The sequence below is a fragment of the Mobula birostris genome, chromosome 15, assembly GCF_030028105.1.
Source record: "Mobula birostris isolate sMobBir1 chromosome 15, sMobBir1.hap1, whole genome shotgun sequence".
NCBI classification, from domain to species: domain Eukaryota; kingdom Metazoa; phylum Chordata; class Chondrichthyes; order Myliobatiformes; family Myliobatidae; genus Mobula; species Mobula birostris.
In genome coordinates, this window is record NC_092384.1 from 60,433,477 (window position 1) to 60,445,514 (window position 12,038).

The 12,038-nt window shown below is 40.7% G+C and overlaps 1 protein-coding gene across 7 annotated transcripts in view; it reads right to left on the reverse strand.

The window, feature by feature from the left end:
- meak7 (MTOR associated protein, eak-7 homolog) overlaps window positions 1–11,597 on the reverse strand; it is a 56,385-nt gene extending 44,788 nt beyond the window's left edge. For 2 of the 7 annotated variants that reach the window (XM_072279879.1, XM_072279881.1), the window contains exons 1-3: window positions 11,258–11,596; window positions 10,609–10,734; window positions 63–220 (exon numbers count right to left, since the gene is read on the reverse strand). The gene's annotated coding sequence lies outside the window, so the exon portion shown is untranslated. Of the gene's footprint in view, window positions 1–62; window positions 221–10,608; window positions 10,735–11,257 lie in introns of all 7 variants that reach the window. The other 5 variants (XM_072279884.1, XM_072279885.1, XM_072279883.1 and 2 more) reach the window with 5 other exon arrangements.
- Between the last annotated feature and the right edge of the window lie 441 nt (window positions 11,598–12,038).

The window sequence follows — 12,038 nt, forward strand, 5'->3', positions numbered from 1 at the left end:
ACAGCTCTCCAGGAAGCCAAACAAGATCATGACAGAAAACAGAAAAATTTAAGGTTCCTTACCTGACATCAGAACTTTTCAATTATTTCCCAGATTCTGATTGATCTTCAGTGCATTTTGCCATCATGTTCTGTTTTTGATTTAGTAGTTCATATTTCTTTATGGTTCTGAAATTTTATTTTCAGCAAGGTGAAGCCATCAATAGATGAAGGAATACTGCCTTGATAATGGGCAGAAAAGACAGCAATCACATCAAATATCTAGTTGAAATTGCCATCATAACAACAAGTGGCAATCTACTGTGACATTCAATAGCATTACTGCTACTCTAGAAACACAATTATCTGGACAGATCAGGGATTGGGTACAGTGATTCAGCTCCTAATAGTCCAAAGCCTGATTACCAGCTTCTCAGTGTGATGGAATACTCTCCACTTACCTGGTGATGCTCATGAAGTAGCCGCTAATTGGTATCCCATCTACCATCCTAGACTTTCATTACCTCTACCACTATGTCTTTTTTCTGTAACATCTATGAAATAAACTGCAGTTACACACCCAAGCTACTTTGACAGCATCTCCCAAACATTCAATCTCTGCCATTTAGGACAGGGGCAGTAGGCATTTAGGAACACCACCTGCACACACCACCCAAGGTCAGAAATGTATTCTTCACTGCTGCTGGGTTGCGTTCCAGACAGTATTGTAAGTAACCTTCGTGACAAGTAACAGCAGGCATTTAAGAAGGTGGGTCACCACCAACTTTTCACTGTACTGTTAAGACTGAAAATAAATACTGGCCATGCCAATAAAACTCACACCCGGAGAAAACTTTCAAAGAGTGGAATTTCCACACATCCAAATCTTAACATGCAAATTCAAAAGTTGTGACCTGCATTATCCCTTCTTCAGCTGTTTTACTAGAATTAAATTAAATATCTGTTGTTTGTTAAGTAGGATGCCGTACACAATCCTGATTTGATGCAGACGGACGTGAGAAGCACGGACGAACATCTGGTGAAACTTCTGAAGTGCCTGTTTCGCTGCCGCTGCTACTGTGCGATCCAGAATCTCCGGAGGGGAAGGCCCCGAATCCTCGGCTTTGCCTGTTGCTTGGCAGCCAGGGCCAGGGTCGAAGCGCTCGGCAGGGATGGTGCTCGGTGACAGAGGGCTAGTCGGAGGCTCAAAGTTTTCGGACGGACTCAGAGTTGGCTGTGGTCGGGTGCTTCCAGGGTGCTGCATCAGCAAGTTTGCGGCGCTGGAGGTTCATGGCAGGGAGAGTTTTTCTTCCTTCTACCGTCTACGTGACATGATGGGGCTATCGGGACTTTGAGGCTTTTTTTTTTTACTGTGCCCATGGTCTGCTCTTTATCAAATTACGGTATTGCTTTGCACTATTGTAACTATATGTTATAATTATGTGGTTTTTGTCAATTTTAGTCTTGGTCTGTCTTGTGTTTCTGCGATATCATACTGGAGGAACATTGTATCATTTCTTAATGCATGCATTACTAAATGACAATAAACGAGGACTGAGTGTCCTCATAGTCTAATCTAATCTAAAACATAAAAGTAATTATTTCATTCTTTTTACATTAGATATGGATGATGCTGGCAAGGCCAGTGCTTTTCATCATTTCACAGATAGGAGAAGTAGATCTTATACAAGGTTAAAAGGTCAACACAACGCTATAATGTTCTATGTTCCATGCTCTTGAAAGAAAAAAAACAGGGAGCCTAGATTTAAAACTAGAATATTTAGGTTAAAAGAATAAGCATCAGAAATCTTGGCAGAGACTGGAGGAAGAAATATTTTTTCACCCAGAGAATGGTTAGTATCTGGAAGGTGATATGGTGGAGGCAGAGACTCGCTCAATGTGTAACAAGATCTGGGCAATCACTTGAAACATTACCAAGGCACAGAAGGCTAAAGACCAACTGCTGGAAAGTGGGATTAATGAAGATGGGAGTGGATGGTTGGTATGGACATGAGAAGACCCACTTCTGGGATGTATAACTATAGACTCAACATTTTAAAGTACAACAGTCCTCATCTTCAAATGGTCATCCCCTTTCCTTCCTGCTTTAGATACATGAGGTGTTCTTCACACTGCAAATTAGATTCCTTATATCCTCTTCAATCACAACCTTGGTAGTTAATTACTGCTTTCAAAGATACCCCTTCATTGAAAATACCCTCTCTACTCCTCTTTGGATCACAATCAGTAGATTGTGGAACATTGTTGCCATGGGAACCCAAAACCTAAAGCCTGGATGCTGACAACAGTGGCTATGATTTTCCAGCATTTATTGAAATTGGCAGTGCCATTGATTACCAGCAGGAAAAATATATACAGTATGCTGGCTCTTTATGTTGTTTAAACAGTGTGCCTGAAGCAACAACTGGAGGTCACCTTGGGTGTACAATTACAATGTGACTCAAAGCCTATCTGTTCAAAACCATCAAAACCTGACCTGAGCCTTGGAACTTAGTCTTTTCCAAACCCAACTATTACTATTATTGTAACAATTTCTAACATGTTGTTCATGTGCAATAATAGAAAGCAAATCACCCTGACTGTGATAAAGTACTGAGCTAATCAGGCAAGGTATTACCTGAACATTTATCAGAATATATACTGATGCTATCCAGTTACAGTGCAATTCAGCTGTCAAGCTCTAATAATGATTGGTCAAAACTAAAATTACAAACCGGTGCTATCTCCACAGACCCTGCCGACTTGATGACTGTTCCATTGCTTCTTTCATTAAACAATTATCTGTTTCAAATGTGATTCTAAGTACATTTTTATTTTTATTTTACAAAGTTCTGAAGGCAACAACTGTCAGATTGAAGTACACGGTAACTGGCCTCAAGTGCTTTCCCACTCGTGAATAAAGTGAACAATAAAATTGTCGACTCTGACAACATCCTTGCTGTAGTAGAGACATGGGCCAGATGAGCCTGTTCTGGTTCAGCATTCAACAAGACTTCAGAGAGCCAGACAAATCTAAACCAGCTAATCACCACTCAATTAGTTCACTCTTCACCAAAACAACAGGAAGCATCATTAACAGAGCTTTTTAACACCTGATTATCAACCAGTAACCATTTGCTTTTCTCATTTTGGCTTCTGCAGGGGTCATGCCTCTAAACTTTTATCCAAAACGAGGGTAAAACAGCCAAAATACGAGGGAGGTGGAAATGGCCAAATTTACTCTCAGTTCCATATTTGACCATACACAGATCAAGATGTCATAGTAAAACGCAATGCATACTATCAACGGAATCCTGAAATCTGTACCAATTCCGTAGCTGTCAATACTGGACAACATTCCTTTCCCCAGACATTAACTGGATAACATAACTCTAAAGAGACAGTTGTTCTGCCCCCCAGAAACAACTCTTCACACCAATAGGCCCGCAGATGTTTTTTACTTCAGCCTTTGATATCTCGTAAGTATTCCAGACCCCTCTTGACACAAATACGCAGTGACTTTGAGGAAAGTGTGGGATGAAACCATCATACAAAGTAAACAGCTAATTTCCAATCCAGTTATGAAGATACTTATTTTTCATTTAATTATTGAGATTCAGCAGAGAATAGGCACTTCCAGCCCTTCAAGCCACGCTGTCCAGCAATCTCCAAATTTAATCCTAGCCTAATCACGGAATTGATTCCCCAATGACCAATTAACCTACCAATGTCTTTGGACTGTGGGAGGAAACTGGAGAACTGGAGGAAACGGTCAAGGGGAGAATGTACAGGTGGAAATTGAACATGGCTCGCCTGTACGGTAAAGCATTACGCTAACCACTACACTGCCCTGCCCTGCCGATGCATTGATATTGATTTGATGCCTTGTGGAATACATGACAGACTCTTATCCAGATGCTAACGAGCCATAGTTTCTTCAGCCACTTATTAAAACAGAAGGCATGTGAAGTTTTCCACAGAAAGTGAGTATAGCAGACCTGGTTAAACAGTGCACCCAAGACTAACTCAATGGTGGCATGAGAAACCACAGAAGCGGGAATCAAGAACCAGAGATAAACTGCTGGAAGAACTCAGCGGGTGGAACTACATTTGTAGAAATGAAGGGGTAACTGATGTTTCAGATCCTGACCCTGATGCAGATTTAACTGGTTAACCACCTTCTAAATGTACTTACAATTGTTGCTTCAAGCAGCTATGCTGAGCAATTAAATCTGTAATTTAACTGCACTATTTAAAAAAGATAGAACTTGTGGGAAACTACAGTCCGCTGGCCCAAAGAGTCTATTATAAATACTATAATAGTATACAGGATACAGGATACTCAGGAGTATTATTGGAAATAGACAAAGACAACATGGATTATGAAAGGGAAATTCCGTTCGACAAATCAACCGTAGCTTTTTGAAAATGTAACTGAGAGAATAAAGAGGGGACAACAACGAATGTGGTGCACCCACCTGGATTTTCTTAAGACGTTTTGATAAAGTCTCACGTAAGAGTTTAGTGTGAAAAATTGGAAAAAGGTACAGAAAATATTCATAAGAATGATTCTGGGGCTAAGGGGCTTAAGTTATGAGGAGAGGCTGGATAGGCTGGAAATTTTTTCTCTGGAGCACAGCACAGGAGGCTGAGGGGTGACCTCGGGTACATGATATCATGAGGGGCATTGATTAGATGGATGGTCACAGTCCTTTTCCCAGAGCAGGGGAGTCTAAGGATAGAGGATAAAGGGTTATGGTGTGAGGGGGAAGGTGTAAAAATGACCTGAAAGTCAATCCTTTCCCCGACAGAGGGTGGAGTGTATATGGAATGAACTACTAGAAGAAGCTGTAGAGTAAAGTACAATTACAATGTTTAAAAGTACATGGATAGAAAAAGTTTAGAAGGATATGGGCCAAATGGAGCTCAGGAGGACCTGCTCAGATTGACGTCTTAGTAAATCTGAATCTAATTAAAGCAATGGAGTTGGGGGTAATATATTTGCAGAGATTTTTAAAAAATTGATTGACAGAAAGAAACTGTGTGTCTAAGTACAAAAAGAAAAAGAAAACACACAAAATAATAATAAATAAACAATGAACATCCAGAACATGAGATGAAGAGCCGTTGAAGGCGCATGCATAGGTTGTGGGAACAGTTCAGTGATGGGGCAAGTGAAGTTATCCCCTCTGGTTCAACAGCCTGTTGGTTGAGGGGTTCCTGAACCTGGTGGTGTGGGTCCTGACTGTGGTGATATGACGTGTCAGAACGTGATTGGAGAGAGTTCTGAGCATGCGCAGAAATGATAGAATAATCGAGAACATGGTACTGTAAAAATGTGGTTTGGTTGTTGCTGTAAATAGAAGTTCTATTTCTTCAAGAACATGATTCTTTATTAGCAAATAATGAACACAACATGGTTTCAGAAGTCGGTCTGGAAGACAACATGGTGTCAGAGGTCGGTCTGGAAGAATAATACATTTCCTAACACGGGACAATCGAAGATAAAAAAAGAGTTCGAACTGTTTTGGTGTTTGCTAACAGTTTACAAATGGGTTTGCAGCCTCTATCGACAATTCAATAATCTGGGAACGTAGCTGAGAACTGGAGAAAATTCAAGTAGCATTTTGAATTATATTTATCGGCGATTGAAGTGGATCGAAAACCAGAAAAAACTAAAGCTGTGCTTCTACTCCACATGATATGTGACTATGCAATTGAGGTATATAAACATTTTATTTTTGAAAATGGAGATAATTTAAAAATGGAATCGATAATGGACAAATTTGAATCATATTGTATACTGAAGTGTAATGTGACGTACGAGAGGCACAGATATTTTACATGTGCGCAGAGAGCTGGTGAAGCAATTGATCAATATGTTATGGAGTTGAGACACCAGAATAAAACATGCATTTTTGGAGAACTGACAGACTCTCTCAATAAACACAGAATTATTTGTGGCATTCAGGATAATGGTCTCAGAGAAAGACTGTTAAGAGAACAAGGCTTAGACTTGGAAAAAGCTTTGATGCTCTGCAAAGCTTCGGAAACAGTGACGTCACAGGCTAAAGACCTTTTCATTGAGAGCTGCAACGTAGACTCTGTAAAAAAAAGTGCAAAAATATTAGAAAAAAATAATAAATTGACAACAAAACCTACAGAGAGCAAGACGTCATCTGAGAGAAAAAAGATACGTGATCGCTGTGGGTGGCAGCATCAGCCAAAACGCTGTCCAGCGTATGGGAAAATGTGCAACGACTGTGATAAGAGTAATCATTTTTCACACTGTTGCACAAATAGGAAGAAAATAAAACAAGTAAAACAAGTAAATGCAGTGCTTGAAAATGAACTTGAGTTTTATATAGATGTGCTTTGTGAAAACAAACAAAGTAAGAATGACTGGACTATTTCATTGCAAGTGAACCAAAACAATATTCTGTTTAAACTTGATACGGGAGCACAAGTAAATGCACTTGCAGAATCTTGCAAATGCTTGCAGAATGCATTAAAGCCAAGACCAAAGTTACATAAGACAAATATAAAAGTGACTGGGCATTCAGGTGCAGGCATTCCAGTTAAAGGAACATGTGTGGCAAAAGTATCACACGAAAATATTGTGCACATGCTTTCATTTGTGGTGGTGCCAAAGAATGTACAGTCAATACTGGGTTTATCTGCCTGTGAGAGACTGAATTTGGTGATAAGAGTCTTAGTCTTGGACAGTGACACAAAGTCAGAATACAGTGACTTGATGCAAGAGTATGAAGACTTGTTCAAAGGGCTTGTTTGTCTTCCAGGACAGCACACGATTAAAATTGACAGCACAGTGCCACCCGTAGTACATCCATGTAGAAAAGTACCTTTTGCATTACGTCAACTAAAAACAGAGCTTGACAGAATGGAACTGCTAGAAGTCATTAAAAAAACTGATGAACCCACTGAATGGGTCAATTCACTTGACATTGTTGATAAGAAAAATGGAAAGCTGAGGATTTGCTTAGATCCAGGAGACTTGAATCGAGCCATTAAAAAAAAGCATTTCAAATTGCCTACTCATGAAGAAATTATGTCACAGTTTGCTAATGCAAAGTGCTTTAGTAAATTAGATGCATCCTCTGGATTCTGACAATTTAAACTAGATGAACCAAGTTCAAAGTTGTGTACCTTTAACACTCCTTTTGCCAGATACCGTTTTCTTCGGCTTCTGTTTGGAATTGCATCAGCTTCTGAAGTGTACCATAAAACCACTCACATGCTATATGAGCACACTGAGGGCGTGGATACTTCCATTGACGATATTGTTTGGGGAATCATCTAAACAAGAGCATGACGCCAGACTCAGACAAGTCTTTGAGGCAGCACGCAAGGCAAATCTGAAGTTGAATAAAGACAAACGTCAGCTAGGAGTGACTGAATTTACCTTTGTGGGTGATATCATCAGCAATGAGGGTGTGCGTCCTGATCCATTGAAGGTTTCTGCTATTGAGAACATGCCAAGACTGCAATGTAAAAACGATGTTCAAAGGTTCATGGGAATAGTCAGCTACATGGGAAAATTCATACCCAATCTTTCAGGAACAACTTGCTCCTTTGAGGCAGCTAACAGAAAAGAAAAACGAATGGAGCTGGAATCATGAACAGTAGAAGGCATGGCAAAATCTCAAGAAAGTGCTCACTAATAAACCTGTGTTGAAATTCTGTGATGTTGAGACGCCCATCAAAATGTCATGTGATGCATCTCAAGCAGGCTTAGGGGCAGTATTACTCCAGAAACATGATCAGGAATGGCTACCAGTGGCATACGCACCTCGTTCATTATCTGATCCAGAAACAAGGTATGCCCAAATTGAAAAAGGATTTGCTCAGCATTATGTTTGCTTGTGAGAGATATCATCAGTTTGTGTCAGGGCAATCTATTGATGTTGAAACTGATCATAAGCCTCTGATTGCATTGTTCTGCAAACCTTTAAGCAATTGTCCTTCGAGAATTCAGTGAATGCTGATCAAATTGCAAAGATATGCATTGAATGTGTCATACACACCTGGAAAATTCGTGTACATGGCTGACACACTTTCCAGAGCTGTGGATCCAATAACAAGAGACAGTCACAGGAACGTTATTGCCGTTCAGGTGTTTATTGATATGGTCATATCATATCATTTGGGGTAGTGGAGGTACAATTTGTCCATGTGTGCTGATCACCCCATCCTTGACTAAGTTGTTCCACCGTAAACACAATCTGTTATGAGTCAACATGATGCTTTCAGATCAGGTCATGCATAGCATATAACTCTGCCGCACCGCTCCGGTGTGTTTCTGGGGTACAGGGGCTAGAGACCCTTGTGCCTGTTTTGTGCTCTATCGCTGAGCAGCAGTGAACTATCTGATTGGCCTATCAGAGTTCTCTTTGGGAACTTGTTGACCTGATCAGCATTTCTGATCTGGCTATTTTTCACGACTGCACTTAATTAAAAAAAAGAAACTATACCTATTGCTCCCAAAAAGTTGGAACTGCTGCGTCTTGAGACAGAGAAGGACAAAATTCTCAGTCAGGTAATACAAGTGGTGATGGATGGATGGCCAGATAATAAGCATGACTGTACCTCAGAAGTACAAGAATATTGGAACCACAGATCAGAACTTTCTGTTGTGGATGGGATATTGTACAACGGTAGCAGAATTGTGATTCCTAAAGGTCTCCGAAAAGAAATGCTGGGGAAAATCCATGAAGGCCACCCAGGTATTGAAGAATGCAAGAGAAGGGCTCAGGAAGTGACGTTTTAGCCCAGAATGAATCAAGAAATTGCAGAATTGATGTCTTCTTGTCAAATATGCCTTTTTGATGTCTTCTTGTCAAATATGCCTTAAGTACCAACCTAGCAACCCTAAGGAGCCACTGTATCCACATCCTAGTCCTCAAAGACCTTATCAGAAGGTAGGCATTGATCAAGTGACAACAAAGATTATCGATTAACAACAGATTACTACTTATTGTATAAGTGTGTGGTCTGAGCAGAACAACTGCAGAGAATGTAATTACATGCATGAAATCAGTTTTTTCCAGAAATGATGTACCTGATGAAGTTTTCACAGACGATGGTCCACAATTCAATGGTGAATGCTTAAGACATTTTGTTCATGAATGGGGCTTTGTTCATACAACATCTAGTCCATTTTCCCCTCAGTCCAATGGATTAGTTGAGAAGTCGGTAGGAATTATCAAGAAACTGATGCACAAAGCAAAAGATAATGGAGGTGATTTTTATAAAGCTTTGTTAGCCTATCAAGGTACTCCACTCGAATGTGGATTTTCACCTGCTCAGCTCTTGATGGGACGCTGTTTGAGGTCCAATCTGCCAATAGATGAGAGCCTTCTGAGAACAGAGGGAGGTGAACAAGTGAAAAGACAGAAAGATGAACACAAAGCAAAGCAGAAAACATACTTTGACAGATGTTCTCGTCCATTACCTGAACTGCAGCAAGGAGATGAAGTAAGGATACAAGACAAAATGAACACATGGACCAGAAAGCTACAGTACTTGAAGAAGTACAACCCAGATCATACATGGTCCAAACAAAAGGAGCAGTGTTAAGAAGAAATTGCAAAAGACCTTAAGAAAGAGCCAACTTCAGAGTTTCAGTTAACTGATGCAGACCTGACAAAACATGGCAATAACAAAACGCAAGAACTGTGTGAACCACTTTGAAGGTCTACTCGCGTTCGTAAACCCCAAAGAGACTGATAGAGACATGTTAAATTATGCTTTTTCTCTGGTCAATGTTGCTAATTGTTTCTCCTTTTAAGGAAAGGAAGATGTGGTGATATGACATGTCAGAACGTGATTGGAGAGAGTTCTGGGCATGCACAGAAATAATAGAATGATCAAGAACATGGTACTGCAAAAACATGGTTTCGTTGTTGCTGTAAATAAAAGTTCTACTTCTTCAAGAGCATGATTCTTTATTAGTAACCCATGGTACATATAAAGAACACAACACTGACGTTTCCTGTACCTTCTTCCTGACTCCAGCAGCCAGAAGAGGGCATGACCTGGGTGGTGTTATGGAGAGTACAGATAGTGCAAATGCAAGCAAATGCAAGCAGGCTTTTTCCACTGAGGTTGAGTGCGACCACAGGTCACATGTTAAAGGTATCAACTGAAATGTTTAAGGGGAACATGAGGGGGATGTCCTTCACTCAGAGGGTGGTGAGAGTGTGGAACCAGCCGCCAGCAGACGTGGTGAACGGGGGTTGGAGTCAACATTTAAGAGAAGTTTGGATAAGTACAAGGATGGGAGGGGTATGGTCCAAGTGTAGGTCGAAAGAAATACGCAGAATAATAGTTCGGCATGGACTAGACGGGCTGAAAAGCCTGTTTTTGTGCTGTAGCTAACTATCAGCTAACTGGGACACAGACTGTGACCCTGTTGGCTCAAGAGCTGATGAGTGTTGTAAACTTTTGGTGGAACTCGGGTTTAAGAACGGTAGATTATGCAGAACACAAGCAAATGTTTTATATATCAATTTAAAAACTTGATAATGAAAGACGCATACAATCAATGGAACTTCTCCACCAGGGTTAGACATTACTTAGTACTCCTTAAATGTCCATTAAACGCACTTACGGTGCCAGTACTTTCGCCTGCGTGAGTTCTTTTCAGGCAGTCAGTGGAAGTGAAGGGGTAGCATATAGGACCATTGGTGACCGCCGCACAACACTGTTGGTTCGACACCCTGACAGCAACACGTCACTACGGAAATAAAACAAATTGACATTGACAACGACCAATGCAACTGTCGGAAAGTGTTACCGTGCCTCTGGAAATCAGGGACTTTCCGTCCGGAGGACCAGTAGTTCCGCTCAGACACTGAGCAGAATGAGTTCATGTTACAGCGATAGGGATAGATTTCCACAAACATATTCAGAGATGGTCTTTGCCAGTTGAGCCTGCACGGGGGATTTTTAGGGGGCCCTAGCATTGTACACTCATCTCACACTGACACCTTGTTAGAGAGCAGCTTAGTTCATATTACTAGTGCACTCCAGTGGTCTGGGAGAGGATTCCCACCCTGTCCGGGGTTCCTGCCCTGCAGCCTCTCAGTTCAGAGCGGTACTGTAGCTGTGTAGAACACCCCGACCGCGTCTGTTACCGGGTTCCAGCGCTGCATATCCGCCATCGATTTCAAACGGCCGCCCGCTCTACAGCAATGACGGCCAGAGTGGTGGGATGGTGTATATAATATTATAAATAATTTTGTGCATTAAACAATTACCTTAAAGTTTCACTTCGTCGTGATAGATCTTTGCTTGTTTCATGATCAGCATTCCGTCAAGCGGCGTGTGTTCACTCCGATGCTGACGAATTAACTCATTCAATACACAACTTCGCTTTAAGCAGTGTTTTTCTATTTTCCTTGAACTTCTGTTCAATACTTACGTGAGGTCACTCTCAGAACTGTATGTGAAGTCTTGTAATTTTTTGAATTTGTGACATCATGTCAGCGCTCAAAAAGTAGGATTTCGGAGGTTTTCAGATTTTTGAATTTCAGATAAGGGGTACTCAACCTGTAATGAGTAGAGGGCATGGCCCTGTTGGTGAAAGTTGATGGATGAACTGAGGCACTGCCTGTTTAGATGTCATGGATCTTTGGGAGGTCTTGTGCAGACTAAGTCTGCAACATTTGCTGCTGTTGTTTATTTAATATTTGAGTAATTTTGTAAATATTATTTGTTTAAATAATTCATTAAAATACATGAATTGCATACGTCATAATGCTACCACGTGATAAGTGTGTGCCTCGTTCAAAGTAAAGAACAAAGTTAGAAACGTATTTCATGTCTTCCTTTGAATTAGTTTAATGTTTTGAAATCACAAAACATAACAGTGGCAACGAGGTGTTTTTGAAACAAACATATTACAACAACCGATCTTTTGAAGTGCAGCAAAACATTCGAGTTTTAAAAATAACAGATAAAAGTTGCATCTCTAGGAAGAGGTACAGTCGACGTTTCGGGCGGAGACCCTGCGTCAGGACTAACTGAAAGAAGAGCTAG